Source organism: Cydia amplana, chromosome 12 (genome assembly GCF_948474715.1).
Source record: "Cydia amplana chromosome 12, ilCydAmpl1.1, whole genome shotgun sequence".
NCBI classification, from domain to species: domain Eukaryota; kingdom Metazoa; phylum Arthropoda; class Insecta; order Lepidoptera; family Tortricidae; genus Cydia; species Cydia amplana.
In genome coordinates, this window is record NC_086080.1 from 8247223 (window position 1) to 8267431 (window position 20209).

Here is a 20209-nt window from a genome sequence, read left to right on the forward strand (position 1 = left end):
GGAACAGGCGACAGAAAACCACCGTGTCGCTGAAATAAAATATTTTTTAGCTTGTAAGATTTTTATTATTGTATGTATGTTAGTTTGTAAGGTATGTATCTATGGGCCTTAGTTGCCTGATAATAAATGATATTTGATTTGATTTGATTTGATTAAAAAAACAGCATCAATATCCGTTGCGTAGTTTTAAAGATCTAATCATACATACAGACAGACAGACAGACAGCGGGAAGCGACTTTGTTTTATACTATGTAGTGATAGTGATGATAAGCCGATTTAGTTTACTGTATATCAAAGGTTTTTTTAACTAAAATCTAGCGTTACCCGTTTTAGATAAAATTAGGGTGATTAGTGATTAGTTGATTACCCTATCCTATCTCTAGCTGAAAATATTACTTCTTTTTTTTTTAAATAGATCTATGATACGGGCCTCATCACAACAATCTCCATCATAACCAACAACCACGTCGTTAATGAGTTCCAAAGTTTTAAATGTTTTAATGATGGGTGTTGTATTACAAATGAGTTTGCGGCAGTTTATGTAGATTGTGAGGGATTTATGGTGTTTGAGTTTACTCCCGGCATCTCCCGGCTATGAAGACTTCAGGCGCATTAAAACGGTGTCGCGAACGCCCCACAGGTAAACAGATATTTTTAACTTTGTACAGGACGTTCGCGATATGGTGGAGATGCTAGGATGTGTATACGTATGGGGCGTTCGCAAAGAGTATACTTAATAGTAAGTGTAGTATGTGCCGACCTGTAACTATGTTATTAATAATAAATTTAATTTAATTTCATTTAATTTCATTTAATTTCATTTAATTTCATTTTCATTTTCATTTTCATTTTCATTTTCATTTTCATTTTCATTTTCATTTCATTTCATTTCATTTAGTTTGTTTAGGTGTTCTCGGGTAATTTCGGAAATTGTGTAATCCAGAAATTCATTTCAAAATCATTCATATTCCGTTGTAATCAAAGTCCTGTTTTGGAATTATGTTTTTTCGTGTATTTTCCTTTCGGAACTACCCGAATACACCTTAGGGATTTTTTGGCTTATTTATTATGATAGAAATTAATGTAACATAAACATGCTGATTTGACTCGTTCTGAAATCAGCTTATTCTGAATACAGTCCTACCCAGGGATCGGATACCGGTATTTTTTGTATGGGAACGGAAACGGTATTTTTTCGTTCTTTGCTAATTACTTCATTTCTAATTGGGCAATCTAATAATACGAAGTCGTTACGTAAACACACAACTGAGTCCTACATTTCGAGTATAAAATAATTCGAAAAATATGGTTATTTCGATGTTTTTGCAAAAAACCGGTTCCGATCCCTCCTACCATCTATGAACATTTTTATACAGTTTTAAAATTAGCGCCATCTATACTAACTCACGTGAACCCAAAGCTGGCATACAAAGTATAATCATTTCGAACCTCTGCAGCTGTGGTGGTGTTTACCAGCTTCTCGATAAGAGTGGCAGATGGCGCTGAAAATAAAATTTCAAATATGTAGTATTTAATGGTATGTTATGAGAAGTATATTATTTAAGTAAAGAGTTACATATTGGGGCGATGTTTAATATGTTTTGTCAGATTTTGATAAAAATTGCTTAGGTCCCTTTGCATTGACCTGGTCGGAATAAACAAAAAATCCAAATATGGGACAATAAATATGTATGGAAATTCTCACTGACACATACTCGTAATTAACCCACATGGCCACATTTATAGACGGGTCTATCGCGAATTTATTTTATTACCATTATTTAACGACGTTTCGACACAGGTTTCATGGTGGTGGTCGCGGCTAACCCGCCTATAAATGCGCGATAACTCGTCTATAAATATGACTTAATATGTGTTCGAAGCACGACAGTTTTAAATATTAAATTCCCACTGAGTTACGAAAATCCCATAACATTTTCAACTCAATGTAATATTCTGTAGGACATACTGTGAAATTGCGCTTATGTTGTAGAGAATAAAGATTTCTATCTACCTACCTATCCACCAAATTTTATCAAAATCTGAGAAAAATAAAAAAAAAAAACGACAGAAAAAATAAAAAATATCAAAATAATTATTAAACGGCATAATGTTCGTAAGATCCGACTTTTATATCTTGGTTTTCTCGGAAAAATAAAGAAAAATTGACAATCTGAAAATGTGGTTTTAATTTAAGAGATTTTTATGAACTTAAACGATAAAAACCAAAAATCACAACTTGCTGATCCGACTCTTTGAATTGGGACCCTCGTAGGGTAACTAATATATTTATTGGCCCCTCCATGAAAATTGGCCATTCTTAACAATAAGACTTCTATTGCCTTGTTTCTTTCTGCCTTTCTATAGAGTGGTCACAATTACTATGGAGGGCCAATCACTAAAACAGTAACCCTATTATTATTCTTTTACAAAGAATAGAGAAACCTAAAATCCATTTAATAATATAGTAAGATTGGCAGATATCGTTGCAAAAATGCGAAAAGCGGATTGTAACAGTTGTACGCAACGCAACAAGCAATAACGTTTTGAATTTCTTTGCAACTACGTACAAAGGAAGCTCGACCCGCTGCAGCAAAATTGCAAAAGATATAGCTAAACAATCACTAGGGAAGAAAATTGAAGCTATGCTCGCTGAATTTGAACGAGCCAACGATGAGAAGTGAAATTCCCAGCAGCCAAGTCGGGGCAACCCTAGAGATTACGACCGCGGACAAATTCATAGAGGAAGTTGAGTCTATGGAGAAATGTTTCAATATCTACTTTAAGTTCAATAGTTATTGAGGTACTTACTCAATTTCACTGAGGTTGCCCGCCTCGTCTCTAGTACACTTCAGCTGCTCTAAGAAACTATTCAAACAATATTTAATTTTAAGTACCTATAATGTTACATTATATTCGTATTTATTTCTGGATAATTAACAATGTAGTACATCTCGCTCGCTTGCCAATGTACGCGAATTTAGAGCCGCCATAAAAGAAAAAATCACCAACTGTCACGATGACACTTCATATATTTTGCGCGCGCCGTAACGCATCTGTCGCATAGTTATTAAAAATTAAGTTTTATCGAGTAATTACTAGTTTTTCCCATGCAGTTATACCTAAAAGGTCTATATACAGTGCAATGTGTACATGGAAAATTTGTAAATATCGCAACGTAAGTACCACGGACTGTGGTAAGTACATTGTACAGCCTTGTACATCTTTACGGACAGCATTTGTGTCAGCTAGTAAACAAAAGTAGTTTTCATTTTCTAAATTCTTGCAGCTAGAAGGTGCTAAGAGTGCTCCCGTGGGGAAACTTGGAATTCTGATACAAGTCATGTACTTAACCTCACTTTATTATAGAGTACCTATACAAAGTTTTTATACATTCTCGTGTGACGAGTTTGTCTATGTCCGTGGGACATTGTTCGAGGTGTTGGCTTAAAGATATTTACATACTTAACCTCACTTTATTATAGAGTACCTATACAAAGTTTTTATACATTCTCGTGTGACGAGCTTGTCTATGTCCGTGGGACATTGTTGGAGGTGTTGACTTAAAGATATTCACATATCGCGTAGCGACATTTTGTGCTTCGTTCTATAGAGAACATAGACTTAGGTCCGTGGGACATTGTTTGAAATGTTGGCTTGAAAATATCCACATGTTGCGTGGCAACATTGTGCTTTGTTCGTGGAACGAAGGTCAGATCTTTTTCAACTCACTTTGACTATAATATAATGCTTATTGCATAGCAAGGAGCCCTTCGTCCGTGGGACGAGCACGAGTATCACTATTCAATAATAAAATGGATTAAATGTGAAGAAACACCTCATCCGTGGGATGATAATTTGTGAATGGGAAAAGTTTTTTATTTCAATAATATAAATACGTACATACAAAACTTAAGAACTAAAACCTGTTCTGAGCCATGCCGGGTCAAAAGGCCCCAATCACACTTGCAGCGTTACATTTGTGAATTGTTTTGTATTACCTAATAATTTCTTATAATGACATTAGCACTTGAAATTCAGTGCATGAATTTCGTCACACTCATGGATATGATCCTGTATCATTTACAAGCATATTCTAATATAGATGATATTCTGTCATTAGCAAGCCCGCTAGCGGCATTAAACAAATTGTATGCTAATTAAGCATCTACTTTCTGTTTACAAATAATAACAATATTCTGGATAATGCCTCTGGATTAATGTATATGCTAAGCATTTATAATATATGCTGAACCCTTTTAATGCTTAAGAATGGCCTACCATTTTTATTATTTCTTTGCTAATCAAAACTTCTGTAACCTGCACTAATACAATAAAATAAATAAGTGCCGTGGCAGTGTACAGCACACACATATACTAGTGTACAAAAGAATGCTATTTAACAGCCTTTATAAGGACTAGATCCAAACCACTGCCTTATTGTGAAGGTCATATCCTGGGGTTAATGGCTTATACTTTTTTCACTCTTACAAGTTTACTATAGCTTGAGCGTGTTTCATAATAATATATCATATTGTGTGAATATGGATAACTTTTTCCCTTTTCAGGCAGTTTGGTAAATTGCCATACAAGTTTACTAAAAAATTCTAATATCATAACATCATAACATAACCCTTCAAGGGCTACTAATTTATTTTAGCCAAAATGTCACAATTATAGTGTGAACAAAATTATGAAATGTCCCCGGATAGCTCAGTCAGTTGAGCATGGGAATTTTAAGTTCTTGAAGCCCAATTGCCTTCGGTGAAAATGTTCAAAAGATATATAAAGATATTATATACTGAATTAAGTGAGTTTATTATTACTTTCAAATGTAAGATAATGAGAAGTATGTTGTATAAAATACAAGACTGTAGGTGAACAAGGATACAATACCGAAACTATACCTACATATGAAATCTTAATCAGTCAGCCATTGGATGGATATTTAATATCAATTAAATTATAGCCCAACGCTTCAAACTCATTTATTTATCAAACTTTCAGACCTTTATAAGCCAGTGGTAACATTTATTTATTTTTTGGAACCCTTTTACAAAATGATAGGGTTCAGTTTAGCACAAGTTCATGCCCATTAAATGGCAGACTTGAATACATTTGTGATAAGAAAGAGAAATGGTTAGGTTGGTATGTAATATAATATAAGTAGGTAGGTAGGTAGATAATTAGTTAGGTTTATAGGTAAGTATGTAATAGCTATATTACATTTCCCAACTTTTGAACAGTAGTGTAGTAACAAATCTCTATAGCAGAATCCTTGACTTTTTAAAACAGTAACGGTCTTAGCCAAATTAAGCCCAAAACATAAAATGAAGATAATATAATTACTTAGGTATTTATTTATATTTGTGTTAGAATGTTTGATACCTCTTGGTACTGTAAATTTACTTTGAACGGTTGGGATTTTAAAAGTCTAATTTTATTTTCATTATTAAAAAATAAGTTATTATTAAATAAATTATTTATTTCATTGGGGGGCTAATGATAATGGGTCAGGTCCATCGGAGACAATTATCAATAGTAGAGCTGAAATGAAAGAAGGATTGGATTCCGAAAGTAAAATTATGCTTTATGCCCATTTTATGCCATAATGAGCAATAGATATTTTTCTTTTATCTCTAATGATCTAATTAATCAATTATAAATGTATAAATAATCAGTAGTGAATTGAAACAATTTCAAAAGTATAATAAAATGTACAACAGATCATTTTGTTGCATTTATATGCTTTTCTTTATACTCTCTGTACGAATATGATCAGAAAGATCCAACAGAAAGTGGATAGATAGTTACACCTCTCAGCAGTCTTACGACTGTTCAAGCTGATCTATGAAGATATTTTTGGGCACTTAACAGAGCATTATAGACAAACTGTCGATCCATAATAACTCATGACTATGTTATATAAATAGTCATTTTCTGTTTTTCTTACTACCTATTTAGAATTCTCGAGGTGTATGCATATGTACAACATACGAAGTACGAACATATGTCACTTACAAGTGATTTGCGGTTTTTATTATGGGATAATACACGAAACGTCACAGACCGATCCACATACATATGTGTGGTTTTATAATTCACACAGTCCCTAAATAAATGTTTTACATTATTTTACCTAATTACATGTTGTTTTGGTTTAAACTGCTTATTTTGTTAGATTCTGTAGTGGTGAGAAATACTAGAACAAATAATTGAAAGAATGTTACCCAACAGGATCATCTTTTTATATAAGTACCTCTAGATATTTATAATAAGTACTTAAATAAAATATTCCCTATGCCCATGTCCAGCAGTGGACGTCCTCTTATAGTTGTGCCGTTCTCGAGAACGTTCTCAATTTACTATGGAAAATATTCTCGAGCGAGAACATTCCCCATACAAAAGGGAGAACGTTCTCGAGAACGGCACAACTATACGTCCTCTGGCTGATAGGATGATGATGATGAGGAAATAAATTATTAAAATATAATACAAAGTGAAACTTGTTGTAGCTAGGAAAGCAATTTATCGTATTTTAAGTGTAGGCTATATAATTGGTAATACCCCGTTTAGCATAATTAGCAAGTAAGCAAGTGAATACTTACTTAGCTTAGTTAAGTACTTAACAATATTTTAAATAAGGGTACTTAATCCCTTCTAACGTAAACTATCTGGTGTTAAATCACCATGTAGTAACAAATTTACTATATTTAGTTTAAACAGCTCCAAACATGTCTCAAGATTCTCCAAACGGGGAAAGAAGAGTTTATTCGGATTAGAATATGGACATGCAATCAATTACGCTTAATTGCATGCATGAGAAGCAATGCGAGTATATTTAAGGGTGTATGACACGAATAATAAATCAACTTGAGAATTTGAAACTAAGATTACAGGGTTAGTTACTTCATGTTTCAACAAATAGCTAGTACATTTATTTTTATGTTTACTTAGAATAGCAAAACTCTTTGAAGACCTTAGCTAAGAAAAATTAATAGTGTCAAGATTTTACTTACTGGGTGATGCCCAGAACCTATGACTATTGACACAATTTTATTAAAATGAAATTATGTATTTATTGGAATAAACGAATACAATATAAGAGAAAAATATGGCATCATAATGTCTTAAAACCTTGTCTTACGTATCTTAGACAAGTAACAAGAAAGTACAAGGTATTTTAGTAGCCATTCACATGTCTTCTTTCTTTTATGGAGGCTTTATATTTATATATCATACATTACTTAGATGCTATTTAGTACTAAAAGAGGGGGTAATAATATTTCTATATTTTCTTTACATATGACAATTATCATGTCTCACATTGGATAAGGTAAAGATCATAAGGGCAGGTCTCACCAGTGAATTTAATGTTTTAATATAATGGAGGGATGCTTCAGATAACTAGTCTGCTACTTTTGTTAGATACTTATTTATTAGATATATTTACATGTTCAAAATTTTGTATACAGTAAATCTTTGATTCTCAAAGTATTTACCTATTAAAATAGCAGACTCTAATTTTATTGTTGATAATTCCCATGTCATAGGAAGGAGAATTTTTATTTTAACATTGATCTACTTTAAGATGTCTCATAGCAACTTATGTTTAGTTTACCTTTGATGATATATAGAGATAGGTATCCATTATAGATATATAGATATATATGTATATTCTTACCTAAAAGACAAGTGCTTGTTTTTGGGTAGATTTTTGAGATATTTGGTTTTTACAAATTATTTAATTCTCTTCTCTAAACATCTACATTGTTAATTATCCAGAAATAAATACGAATATAATTATAGGATTAAACGAACTTACCTGAAGTGAAGTTCAATCCTGATTATATGAAGTATTTATTTCTGGATAAGGGATATCCCCACCCTCCTCGAGTAACCATGGATCCATGGTTACTTCCCAATTAGTGTATGAATACTCTAAACTATATGAAGTGTCATCGTGACAGTTGGTGATTTTTTCTTTTATGGCGGCTCTAAATTCGCGTACATTGGCAAGCGAGCGAGATGTACTACATTGTTAATTATCCAGAAATAAATACTTCATATAATCAGGATTGAACTTCACTTCAGGTAAGTTCGTTTAATCCTATAATTGTAAAATACATATTGTGTTTTCTTTAAATCAAATACCGTCAAATCGTAAACTAGAAAAAAACAGTAATAGAGAAATTGATTGATTCAATCAATTTCCTACGCCATGTCTCTATTTAACTTAAAATAACAAAAATCGAAAAAAAAACATCTATTCAACAACTGCACTGCTCAGTGCTCGGCCACTTTTTCTTTAGTATTTATCCTCTTCTTCTTCTTCTTCCTCGCGTTGTCCCGGCATTTTGCCACGGCTCATGGGAGCCTGGGGTCCGCTTGGCAACTAATCCCAGTAATTGGCATGGGCACTAGTTTTTACGAAAGCGACTGCCATCTGACCTTCCAACCGAGAGGGTAAACTAGGCCCGTATGGGGTTAGTCCGGTTTCCTCACGATGTTTTCCTTCACCGAAAAGCGACTGGTAAATATCAAATGATATTTCGTACATAAGTTCCCAAAAACTCATTGGTACGAGCCGGGGTTCGAACCCGCGACCTCCGGATTGCAAGTCGCACGCTCTTACCGCTAGGCCACCAGCGGTAATTATCCATTTCAGTTTATTATTTTCATCTAGTTAAAATAAAAGTAATATAGAAACTAATTTAATTAAGCTTATCTTTGAATCATGTTTGCTTAACCTTAAGGTCTCAAGTCAAGAATTTATTTTAATATCGAGACAGGTTCGCTCGACGCTCAATTTATTTCTAACACTCCTCATTTATGGCAGCGCAATTGGAAAAAGCAGCCGTCGCCAGTCTCTGTCCCTATTTCCATTACCAGGCAGACAGGCCGCACAATGGTAAGCAAGCTGTTAGGGCACGGGTATAATGAAGGCATTGTACTAGCAGCAGGGATAGGGGACTACAGCAGGTCTGGCGTAAATGTGAAACTATAGGACTTCAAAATTAAGCATACCTATCAGTAGAAAATCCACTACGAACTCTGCAGATTTTAGCCTGGGATTTGATCATATCGCCTATCCGAGTATCCGCATGATCAAATCTCATCTTTTTCTTTAATATCTTCTTCTTCAGTCGGTCCCTCAATACTGAGGATCGTGACATCATGTCCTTCTGTTGAAGACCAGGTTCCTCCATAGGGTTCTGTTCCCCGCCAAGCGCATGGCCTCGTGCAGTTTTAATTGCATAGGTGCCGTTATTTGAGAACACCATCTAGTAGGGGGAGGGGCCTGAGGTCTCGAGCCTTCAACTTTGCCCGTCATTATTACTCTTTCCAGGCTATCAGGAGAGCGACGTGAGAGGTGTCCGAAGTATGCAAGCATTTGGTCCTGGCATATCGTTGACAACCGGCGTTTTATGCGTAGCTCCTCCAGTATGGAGAGATTGGTACGCATTGCTGTCCACGGTATTCGTATATATACAGGGTGGATTTTTTGAATCGGGCACTGAGAGCAGCTACCAGGAGCATGATTCTGATAGGAATGTATTGTTTTGAAATTGTTATGGAGAAATTAAAATGAGGCTCTAGATCTACCGCTACGCCTAATAGCACCTTAGAAAACTTTCTTTAAGAAAGTTTTGTGTCTATTTATTTAATTCCAGGCCAGGAGCAAAACCTTCTTAGATACCAACATAGTTTCGTTGAGATGTTCTTAATTAATATTAATTAGTATTAATCCTTTCACCCAAAACATACCTGTCTCGGTTGTTTCTTGCTTTCAATTAGGTACGTTCATTTCCAAACAAGGCTTTAAACGTAGTAGTTTATTTATACCAAAGATAATTGGGTTCTCACATATCAAAGAAGTAATTACTTTAACTATCATTACTAGAAACAGGAGTAGTGAGTACCTCCAACATCGAAAAAGCTTCAAGCTTCAATACGTAGAACAAAACAAGTAACTTTATAGGTTCTTCTTCTAAGTAACTATATCTTGTCACTTTGTACGTGACTGTGGAACACAAAGTATAATTATTAATTAATAATTAATGAGAATAGGAATACTACATACATTGATTTATTATTGCTTAGATTAGACGTTCTTCACATTGGATGCGAATTTGCACGTCGCTTCAGCGTGTGAGCGGGACATCGCTATATACCCACGTGCATATATCGCTTTCACGTTCGTACTTCAGAGCGACGTGCAAATTACCGCGTTACCTATCCAATTTCATTAAAAGTATAATAGATACAATCAGTCAATACCATGAACTACTCGTAAATAATAAATAAATAGTACATATTATGTATAGCCTGACCAGTAATATATGATAATTGTCAAGAGGGCGCTGTTATTCTCATGTATAGGGTGACAATTCCGTGTAGTATGAAAAAATTAGTTCCAGTGAAATTCCGCAACATGGCGCACCCTCAATAGATCCTGGTTCACCTATACTACACATAAGTCTCATACATAGGTAGTATTTGAGAGATACCTAGGCATAAGATACCACATCGTCGTCTGGTACCTTTACCTGAAAATGGTTTTATAAATTTAACCTTTTGGACGCCAATGACCGATATATCCGCACCATAGGTTCAACGCCAAAGACCGATTAATCGGTCACAGACAACAAAGCAACATCGACCTACGACCTACATAAAGTTCAACTTCAGTTTTGACACTTCAATGATGTGGCGTCTGAGTGACAGCTTTTGTGTTTGACACGGAGTGGAAAAGGTTAATAAAAGTGGAAAAATTACTGTCGTGGGTGAGACTTGAACTCACGGCCTCTAGATCGATACTTCAGAATAATAACATCGGTCGGTCGGTTAATAGCATCGGTCGCAGACGTTTCTGCTTCTTAAAAATTCAAATTTATTTTAATTCAGGTTACTTATAAAACCTGAATTAAAACAAATCATACTTAAATTCTTGTAATTAAGGTAGGTAGGTACTTAGTATTTTTTTTAAATTAATTAGCTTTAATTACCAACTAAAGCTTGGCTTATGAGTATGTGAACTGAGCGTTTTCCAAAAAAAGTGTACATTTCATTCATGTCTTCAAAATATTGACTTCTTGGGCTCATTTTACTCAGAATCATTTGTACATTCACGCCTCATACATAAAAAAATGTGTCCAAAAAATTCCTTTCCAGATCGTCACATTCTTGTATGAAATAATTTTTTATTTGTATGAACGTGACGCACTGGAAAAAAATTTTTTCACACAAAATTTTGGGACACATTTTTTCATGTATGAGGCGTGAATGTACAAATGATTCTGAGTAAAATGAGTCCAAGAAGTCAATATTTTGAAGACATGAATGAAATGTACACTTTTTTTGGAAAACGCTAATCTGCTCCGAAGCTACACTACAACAACTTTATAGCCACAGACGTGATTCAGCATGTCGGTTTACGTGTAGGTACCGTATGGGGCAAACCTACTGCGTCTCCGCTGTCGCCAGCCAGATTGACGTCATTATCCGCAACCTCTCGCCGACTCAGCTGCCACGCCGTCGCTGCTCGCTGATATATCGCTTAGAGAACCCGATTTATTGGCTCTGCGTGCCCGATTGTAATCGCGTAGACTTAAATTTCGATTAGTCAGTGCGGATATGAAAAAAATCTGCCGGTATTTCAGTTATTTGCGGATTAAAGATGGCCGAAAGAGATTTGATACGTGTGAGAAGGCCGCGTTGCCGTCGTTTGTACTGTTTTGATTTGATAAGATTACGGAACTGTTAATGTTTATAGAAAAGCAAATACTATTTGTGAGAATATCTTTAATTTACGTCTCAAAGCTATCTGGGCACCCTCCCTAGCAACGAAGACTTATTTTATTTATTTAAAAGTTTTTAGTTTAACCCTTTTCCAGGCATAGTACGTCTTTAAATCATATTTTTCTACAAAAACCTTGCCGATTACAGCAGTACCTATTGTCACAGATTGTACAATGTAAGTCGCCACATAAATTCGGGCGTATCGTTCGGATGTAGGAAATGACTGGACTCAAATGACGGAAACAAGTTCAGCTTATTTTGTGCCCGGTCCGGATACTCTTTAGAGATTTCCGCAGCGAACTACACTTGAAATTTATTTACTTTCGGGGTTGTATTTCGCGTCATACTGTTGGTTTCGAGAAAAATAGATTGGGTATACTTACCTATTGTCAGCATCCCCATTTTGAACGTTTATCCTTGTTTCAAGGCAATCGGGGTAACCAACCAATTCAGTATGGTACTGGAAGTTGCTGTTGGTGGTGTTGGAACTAACAAAACTAAATCTATCTTATTCTTACAAGTATATTGTTATACTTTCTCTTTCACACATGTAAACTAATGAATGAAAAACAACCTAATCAAATCCTAATCAAAAGGACTTCGCTTGTGCTTTAGTACCTTGGTAGCTATGAATAGGAACACACCTTGCCTTACAATATTGCGATAATATATTTCAACTCTTATAAATCGCTATGTGCCTTTTAATTAATAGCCCAAACCTAATAGGTGGATGATTATTCTAATAATTTGGTAAACTTCTTTACAGTGATGCTTATTTAGTAAGGTACCTACATATTAATTGGCCCTAATATGTTTCTTATCAACATACTCTTTTTATGAAGAGGATAAGTAGGTAGGCACTTAGATATTTATTCGGAGTTTCTTCTACCTTTTATACGCATAAGAATAATAATTATGATTTGGAAGACACGTGTTATATAAGACTTGTTTTTCTAAAGATAATATCACATCACTTTATTATCTTCCTGTATAATAATAGTGGACAATCTCACAAAGATCAAAGCACCCCCAAACTAAAGCGAGTTGTGTAGGTAATAAATAGTTAAATACATATAGGTACCTACCGTAAAACGACCCAATTATACGAGTATGTAGTCGTACTACAACTATGGTCCACAAGCGTATTACGTAATTCAATATGTGAATACGAGTATGTGAGTATTTTTTCTTTCATTTATATAAATATTTTGCCTTAGATCTACGTCATTGAAATAACTAATAGTTACGCGTGAAGGAAGATATTTGAGTTAATTTTGGACTATATTTACGAGGTTATGGACTATGGACTACGTTATGGGTTACGTAGCTGGTTTAAGGTATCTATTCAAACACAGCTTCTTAGATTGGGTCACTAAATATTACCTGTCCTTTGATAATTTAGATGGTTATAATAACACATAAAAATCATCTATTTTCGCTTAGGATAAAACCTAAGTAGTTTCCATAGTACTTTAAGCGTTTTATGCCAGTAGAAGGTTAGGTACTTAGCCGTATCGTATGCTGAGGCGTTGGTCGGTGTAAATCAAGTGAAACACAATTTATAGCATAGCTCGTAAATTCAATTACAGCGGGCGCAATGGTGATTTAAGTGCTTCATGTTTTATTGATTTTAAACGTACCTTTATCGATGTGCTTAAAATTGTTCATTTTGGTTAAAAAGCCAACGGTTTCTTAAATATTAAAGCCTAGATAATTCATGTCAGCGTGAGTCGAATTTATACCTGCGTCGATAAAGCATTAGATTATATGTTAGGTAAGGCTAATTTACCTACCAATTTGAAGTCGTTGCTAATAAATACAATGAAAAATACACTAAAGTGATCCTCTTGAATTTTTTCTCATCACATATGTTTCTAAATTGAGTTTTTAACGGACTAAACGGATTTTACGATATCATGAAAAATAAAAACCAATTTGCTGTAAAACGCCTGATAAATTGCGAGCAGTTTTTTTCATGAAATGGCTCTTTCATGCTACATTACACCCAAGTAAGTTACAATATAAGCTCCTATTTACATTTTCCATTAAAACAAATGTGCCGCACAAGAATATCTTGAGATATATGGCTTTATTTAGTAACCGCGAAGTCAGCACTCGCCGTCTAATTCTCATAGGTTGCGTGAGCGTGGGCGAGAAGAGCCTTCGGGTATACTGAGGCCCATCGAACTCAAAAGGGATGTCAATTTTAACTATTTGAATAGTTAATAAAATAGTTAAATGTGTTTTAGTTAAAGGACTGTACTTAGTGTACTTACATTCGCGGCCGTAAATCTCGGTCGTACTTACATATACCTACGCGAGCAAGATAAAACAGCGGTGCCGACAACCATGGCCGCTGTCCCTTCAGGTACAGCGAGCCGCAAAATTGCATGGACACATTATGAATGGAAATCATTCATAAAGTGGCATAATATATCAATAACCAATATTGACAAGGTTTTATTTACCAACACAACGTAAATTGGGTGCCAATGCAATATTTAGTAGGTATCATCGAGCTGATCTGAAGATGATTACTGGAGTTGGCTATGACAACTCCTATAAATATCCTAAGGTATAATATATATGTATAGCTTCCGATGGGACTTCTGTGATTTAAAAAACGCAACCTCATTGTGTTTGTGTTACAAGTATTGCAGCGCAGCAGGAAAAACCTGAGGGTTATAAACTGATGATGTCTTGTAACTTGTAAGTATACTGGTTCGCCGTAGCAGTGAACTCGTCTGCGGCGCCTGGCAAGCTACTGGAATGGTGACTCCCCTCGACGCTGCCTCGCTCCAGAGATTTATTAGCGCGCACATATCTTCACCTAATTGGGTTAATCTATTTCAACCCGACTCTCCTGCAGATATCTTATCAAAACTACCAGCTCTACCGTTGGAATCTGTTTCGATTGTGAACTTGATAATAACCACGCTTAGTTTTAAATAATTTGTACTTGTTAATCCTATAGTTATTATCATAAAATAAAATAACGGTTTGCACTCAGGGAGTGCCGGCAGAAATGAAAATTCAATGACTGTGATGTATAATTGAGGTTAACGCCATCTAGCGTTAGCGTTAATTACTTGAAAACCCTGTACATCACTGTTATGTTAGTACTCGAGTTATATTAATACCAGTTAGAGCAAAACTCATTAGATGGCATTTAAATCAATAAAGAAAAACTCAATGACATTACATGTAACATGTAACAGTTTCAGGTCACGTGACCGTAAGACAATCGTCTTAGAGTAAGACTAAAGAAAGTCTGCAGCGCAATAATTTGACAGCGAATTAAAAAACTATATATGGCAATGTTTTTTAAGAGTCAGTAAACGTCATTCACTACGGTATGTGTTTGTCAATATCGTTTAAATATTCGTTGTGTTTTGTGATGAACGGAAAAAACCTTACAAAACCGGCGTGCGGGAGTTACTTTTCCGCATGACGAATAATTTTACACTAGTAAATAATCAGCACGAGGCGATTCAAGCTCAAAAACAACAATGTTTACAAAATTGGGAGTTGATGACGGGTAAGTGGAATGAAACATCTTAATACTTGCACCATATTATGTAGATAATATAATATTTGTTTAGACTAAGGTTTCACAGCAAATTGAACACACCTAATAGGTATAGGCATACTTACCTTATGAACTTCTTCTAACATTTCGAGAAACTCATTGATTGGTACTAGCCGGGTTTCGAGCTCGAACCCACAAGCTCCATGCTTGTGCTTACGGCATGGGTACCTACTAGTTAAAGCTTAAATTTATTTTTAATATAATGATGATGATGATGGCAGGTGATGGGCTCCTTTGCGTCTGGAGGGGCGCGGGGCGAGTTTGGTGGATAGTTTTAGTACTTGTTAGTTTAGATTAATATTTAGTAGTAGTGTTTAGTTTTAAGAGTAGGTACCTATAGTTGATTTTAATATAATAATATTATGTTTATTGTTTTAATGGCGGTTTATTTAGTTTTTCCGAAAAGCGAAGTTCGCAAATTGCGGGCTATTTCTCTGTCAATCTAAATACGCCTTGGTGGGAGTAAAAGAGAAAGATGCCCGCAATTTATGAACTTCGGTGTTCGCGGTAGGCCTTCCGTACCTAATTACCACTGGGCCGCCGCGGATATTACAAAAGCTCAATAAGTTTGATGGTGCCAAATGTCACATTTTCCCAATGTTATTTTTCAATACCTATTAGTATATGTATACATATTAATAGTGACATCTATTGTTGGAATTAAATTTATTTAACCACTAGCGACCCGCCGCGGCTTCGCACGGGTTAACAAATTATACAAAAACCTTCCTCTTGAATCACTCTATAAAAAAAACCGCATCAAAATCCGTTGCGTAGTTTTAAAGATCTAAGCATACAGACAGATAGACAGCGGGAAGCGACTTTGTTTTATACTATGTAGGTAGTGATAATGCACAGCTTAATTTTTGCATAGACAGTAAATATGGTAGAAATTTCACAAGTATCAAAACAATTTAATCCATTTTCTCTGGTGTTGTCACATATAGATTTTTAATAACTACTTTTCATTTAGCGCTGCAGACTTTCTTTGGTTTTACTCTACGCTGTCTCGAGTTTAACATTTTTTCCCCACCTCAAAAAGTGCACAGCGCCGCTAAAGAAGTTCAAAAATATATACATTTACATATAAACAATGTTTAATTTGGCGTGGTTAGTGTGAAGTAGGTAGTATTTTAGAAATTAATTTTAAATTATGTTTGGTCACACGTAACGTCATTAGTAACCTAAAGTACCTAATGCACTAATAAGTTCCATTTTTATCTTATCAATTTTCCAACACATTCTACCTCTTTAAAATGCAGGAACACGCAGTTTACCTCAATAAATCATTATTTACTCAGGCGGACGTTTTTATCATCAAAACACCTTAAATCAGGACTCAAGGAGCACAATTTTATTTATTGTTTGTACAAAGCCGCTTTTAAGCACTTATCTGGAAAACAGGGTCGTATAAAAGGGTGTAATTTTTCTTAGTGAACAGACAACGGGGTATCTGAACAAAGGAAAGACATCTTGGGGGATAATAACCTGGGATCGACCCCCGTAATGGAGACGTTAAATTTAATTATTCTCACGAGTTATCTGCAAAAATATAAAGACTAGGTCCAGTGGCTGTAGCACGGTCGCATTTGTATCGCTTGTCACCATGCCTGTCACGGTCTAACAAGTATACAAGTGCGAAAGTGACGGACATAGTGACAGGCGATAAAAATGGAACCATATATGCTGCGCCCGCAGGCCAGGTGATTAAGAGTGAAATATTAACGAAGGATAGTGACATTATATAACTTAAATTTTAATTAGGATGAAATAATATTAGCAATTCGAAAACGCAATCTTATCGTTCGATTAATGCTACAGAAAGTTCTGGAGACAACGTTGTGTTCGTCAAATTATGGCATATTGTTATACATATAAGTAATTACTGAATAATTGCCTATATATAAATCCTCCTAGTAAGAAACATCCTTTATTTTGTAAACGCGACTTAGACGAACCAATACTAAAGTTACACTTCCACGGAGTGCTATCTACAAAGCTATTCATAGACAATTTTCCGAGAAATATGATTTAGATTTAGACTTATGAAACGTAGGTAGGTACTCATATTTTGATATTTATTTATCAAAAGAGAGAACGCTTAGAATTGTTTATAGTATAATGGACTTTTAAATATCCACAAATAATAATAGATTCTATTACTATGAACGAGTAGGTATTTATTCACAAAAGTTTATTACACGGTATTTTACTTAAACCTTGGAGTGCAGCTCCGTGTTATTATTTGACGGCTCATAATAGTGTATCGTCGTAATGTGTCTGTGAAATATTTAATATAGCTTGATTTTACTGAAACGAAAGTGATATTTCGTTAATATAGTAGTATGAGCTAAATGTGTAGTCAGCCAGCCGCCCGAATGTGTAATTTGTTGATGAGGTACCTACATAGTATTAAATACACCGAGCAGTTTCGATTTTAAAAACTTTAAAATTTTCTCAAAGTAATTCTCAATATTCCTGATAGGTTTTTCAAATTTTTAGGAGCAAGTTCGCGTTTTGATAACATGTTTTCAAACAATCGCCATGTCGCGAGTTGTCACTACAACAAGTCGAATTGCCACCTTTATACATGTAAATAGAGTTCTCCGAACCGTTTCTTACTCGCTCGCGTTGAGGAATTTATTTTCATTTGTTCCATTTAATATTTATAGACAGGTTTTAAAAAGATTGAAAAGCTTTCAGGCTTGTCTCAATTTAAGCCCTCACTTCAGAAGCGCAGGTAGAAGTTATAATGCACTTTCGGTTAACTTTAGAAATATGGAGAAGTTTCCAGAAAGTTCTTTGTTCCACCTATTCTACGTGATGGTAATAAGTTTTTCGATGTTCGTTTTGGAGCGTGCTGTCTGGACTGAAAAACCCATATGATTTAAAGATAACGTGTAGTACGTGATACCGTGCCGTGCCCAAATAAGTGATGCCAGGTTAATTATTTGTAATAATTGATAATCTAGTGTAAGTGATTTTTCCGTTATTGACCTTTTTGTGGCTTGACTCATAAACGAATATCTAGCAAAAAATGAATTAGGTTTACCTGCAGGCAACGAGTGCAGTCTGATATAGTCTGAAATGCACTTGGCCGTTTTATACTTGTCATTTTGCTTACTCCCCAATAGATAAAATAAAGTTATTTTATTCGATCCTGTAAGTTGAACCACGTTTTACATTACGTACAGCATCATTCAAGACGTGTCAGAACTCGCGCGGTGTCTCTAGAGCTAAATAAATAAAGTTAGGATGTTTTCGCTACAGTGACATCGGAAAAGCGTGTCGAAACTTTAAGACCTGTCGTTAATTTTGGCGATGTGATATGTAGGTACATACAATACATACACGCGGCTGATTCTGTTTTAACAGTTTTGTATGTGTTAGCGGCTCACGCTGATTGGTGCTTTACTAAAATGCAATACAGATCCATATTCGGATTCTAATAAAAGTTTATGAATTTGATAATTAAATATACAGAGGTACAACAATACAAATAGGTACTAAACTGAATTTATAAATAGCTTAAAATTACAAAATCACAAAAATCTTAACCTAAACTAACAACTAACAAAATTAAATACAAAAACTATTCACAAAATTCGCCCCGTGCCCCTCCAGATGGAAAGGACCCCATCAGCTCGCCGCGTTGCCACGTTGAACCGCGATGGACAACCTTTGCATAAATGACCTGTCATGTGTTATTGATATGATTTGTTTTTGGTTGAAGAAATGTTACTTTGACACTATTTAACCAACCATATCCATAACAAATCCAATACGAATTCATAACTTAATATTACAATTGTAATAAGCCTCCAGGAGTCGTCTCATTTGGCATTCCGCTCGCACTTACCTATTGGAACCGGCTCTGCCTATGTCAGCGGATGTCACGAAGGGAGTCATAGAGAAGGTAAAAGAGATGGAAGCACAGAGAGAATGGGAAGAAGAGACTGGATGTAGACAGTCGAAGATGATGATCAAAGGTTTAGACCACAGGAGAACCAGGTATCTTTTGAAACTAGGTAAGACCAGTCTGAGACTACTGACAGGTATCATTGCGGGTCACAATACTCTCAACAGACACCTTTAGATAATGGAAATTAGTAAAGACGCCTCCTGCCCACACTGTGGTAAGGAGGAGACTAGGTTACATTTACTAGCAGAATGTACTATGTACGCGGCACCGCGATACAATACATTCGGTAGAGAGAGACACACTGAAAGAACACGAACTAAAGGACGTCGAACTCAAATATGTCCTTCTGTTCTGCAGGAAAACAAGAAGATTCGAGGAGAATAGTGTGGGAATGCCGCCGGGACAGTAACCTGCAGCTCCAACTCCAGGGAACAGGGCTGAATGAACGCGACACGCGATCGACAGCCCGCCTGCTTCCGGCCGGGCGTCCCTACACTACATCTACATCTACCTATTGGTACGCGTGAGATACTGACGACACGACGCAAGGTCGTATCAAAAAGATGACAAACCATATCAAATTTAGAAAGCACAGTCGATCTCCATGTCAATGGCATAGCCACAGCCATGTTTGTGGCATTTGTGGCAAGATGCGCCTTTGCGCACACTGATGCGTATCAGCACGTCGCACCGGTGTGTGAACGAGACAGATATATGTACTTAACGTATATAGCGTGTGATGACCGGCTAAGGGTCTGTACCGGCCCTAAGCGTGATCGCACACAAATAATTTTGAACTACCTGTGCTCCACCCACGTGGCATTATCTCATCTCCGTGGGAGGTGAATTTACAAAAAATAGTTACCCGATGTCCACGCGCGCGCACGGAGACTTT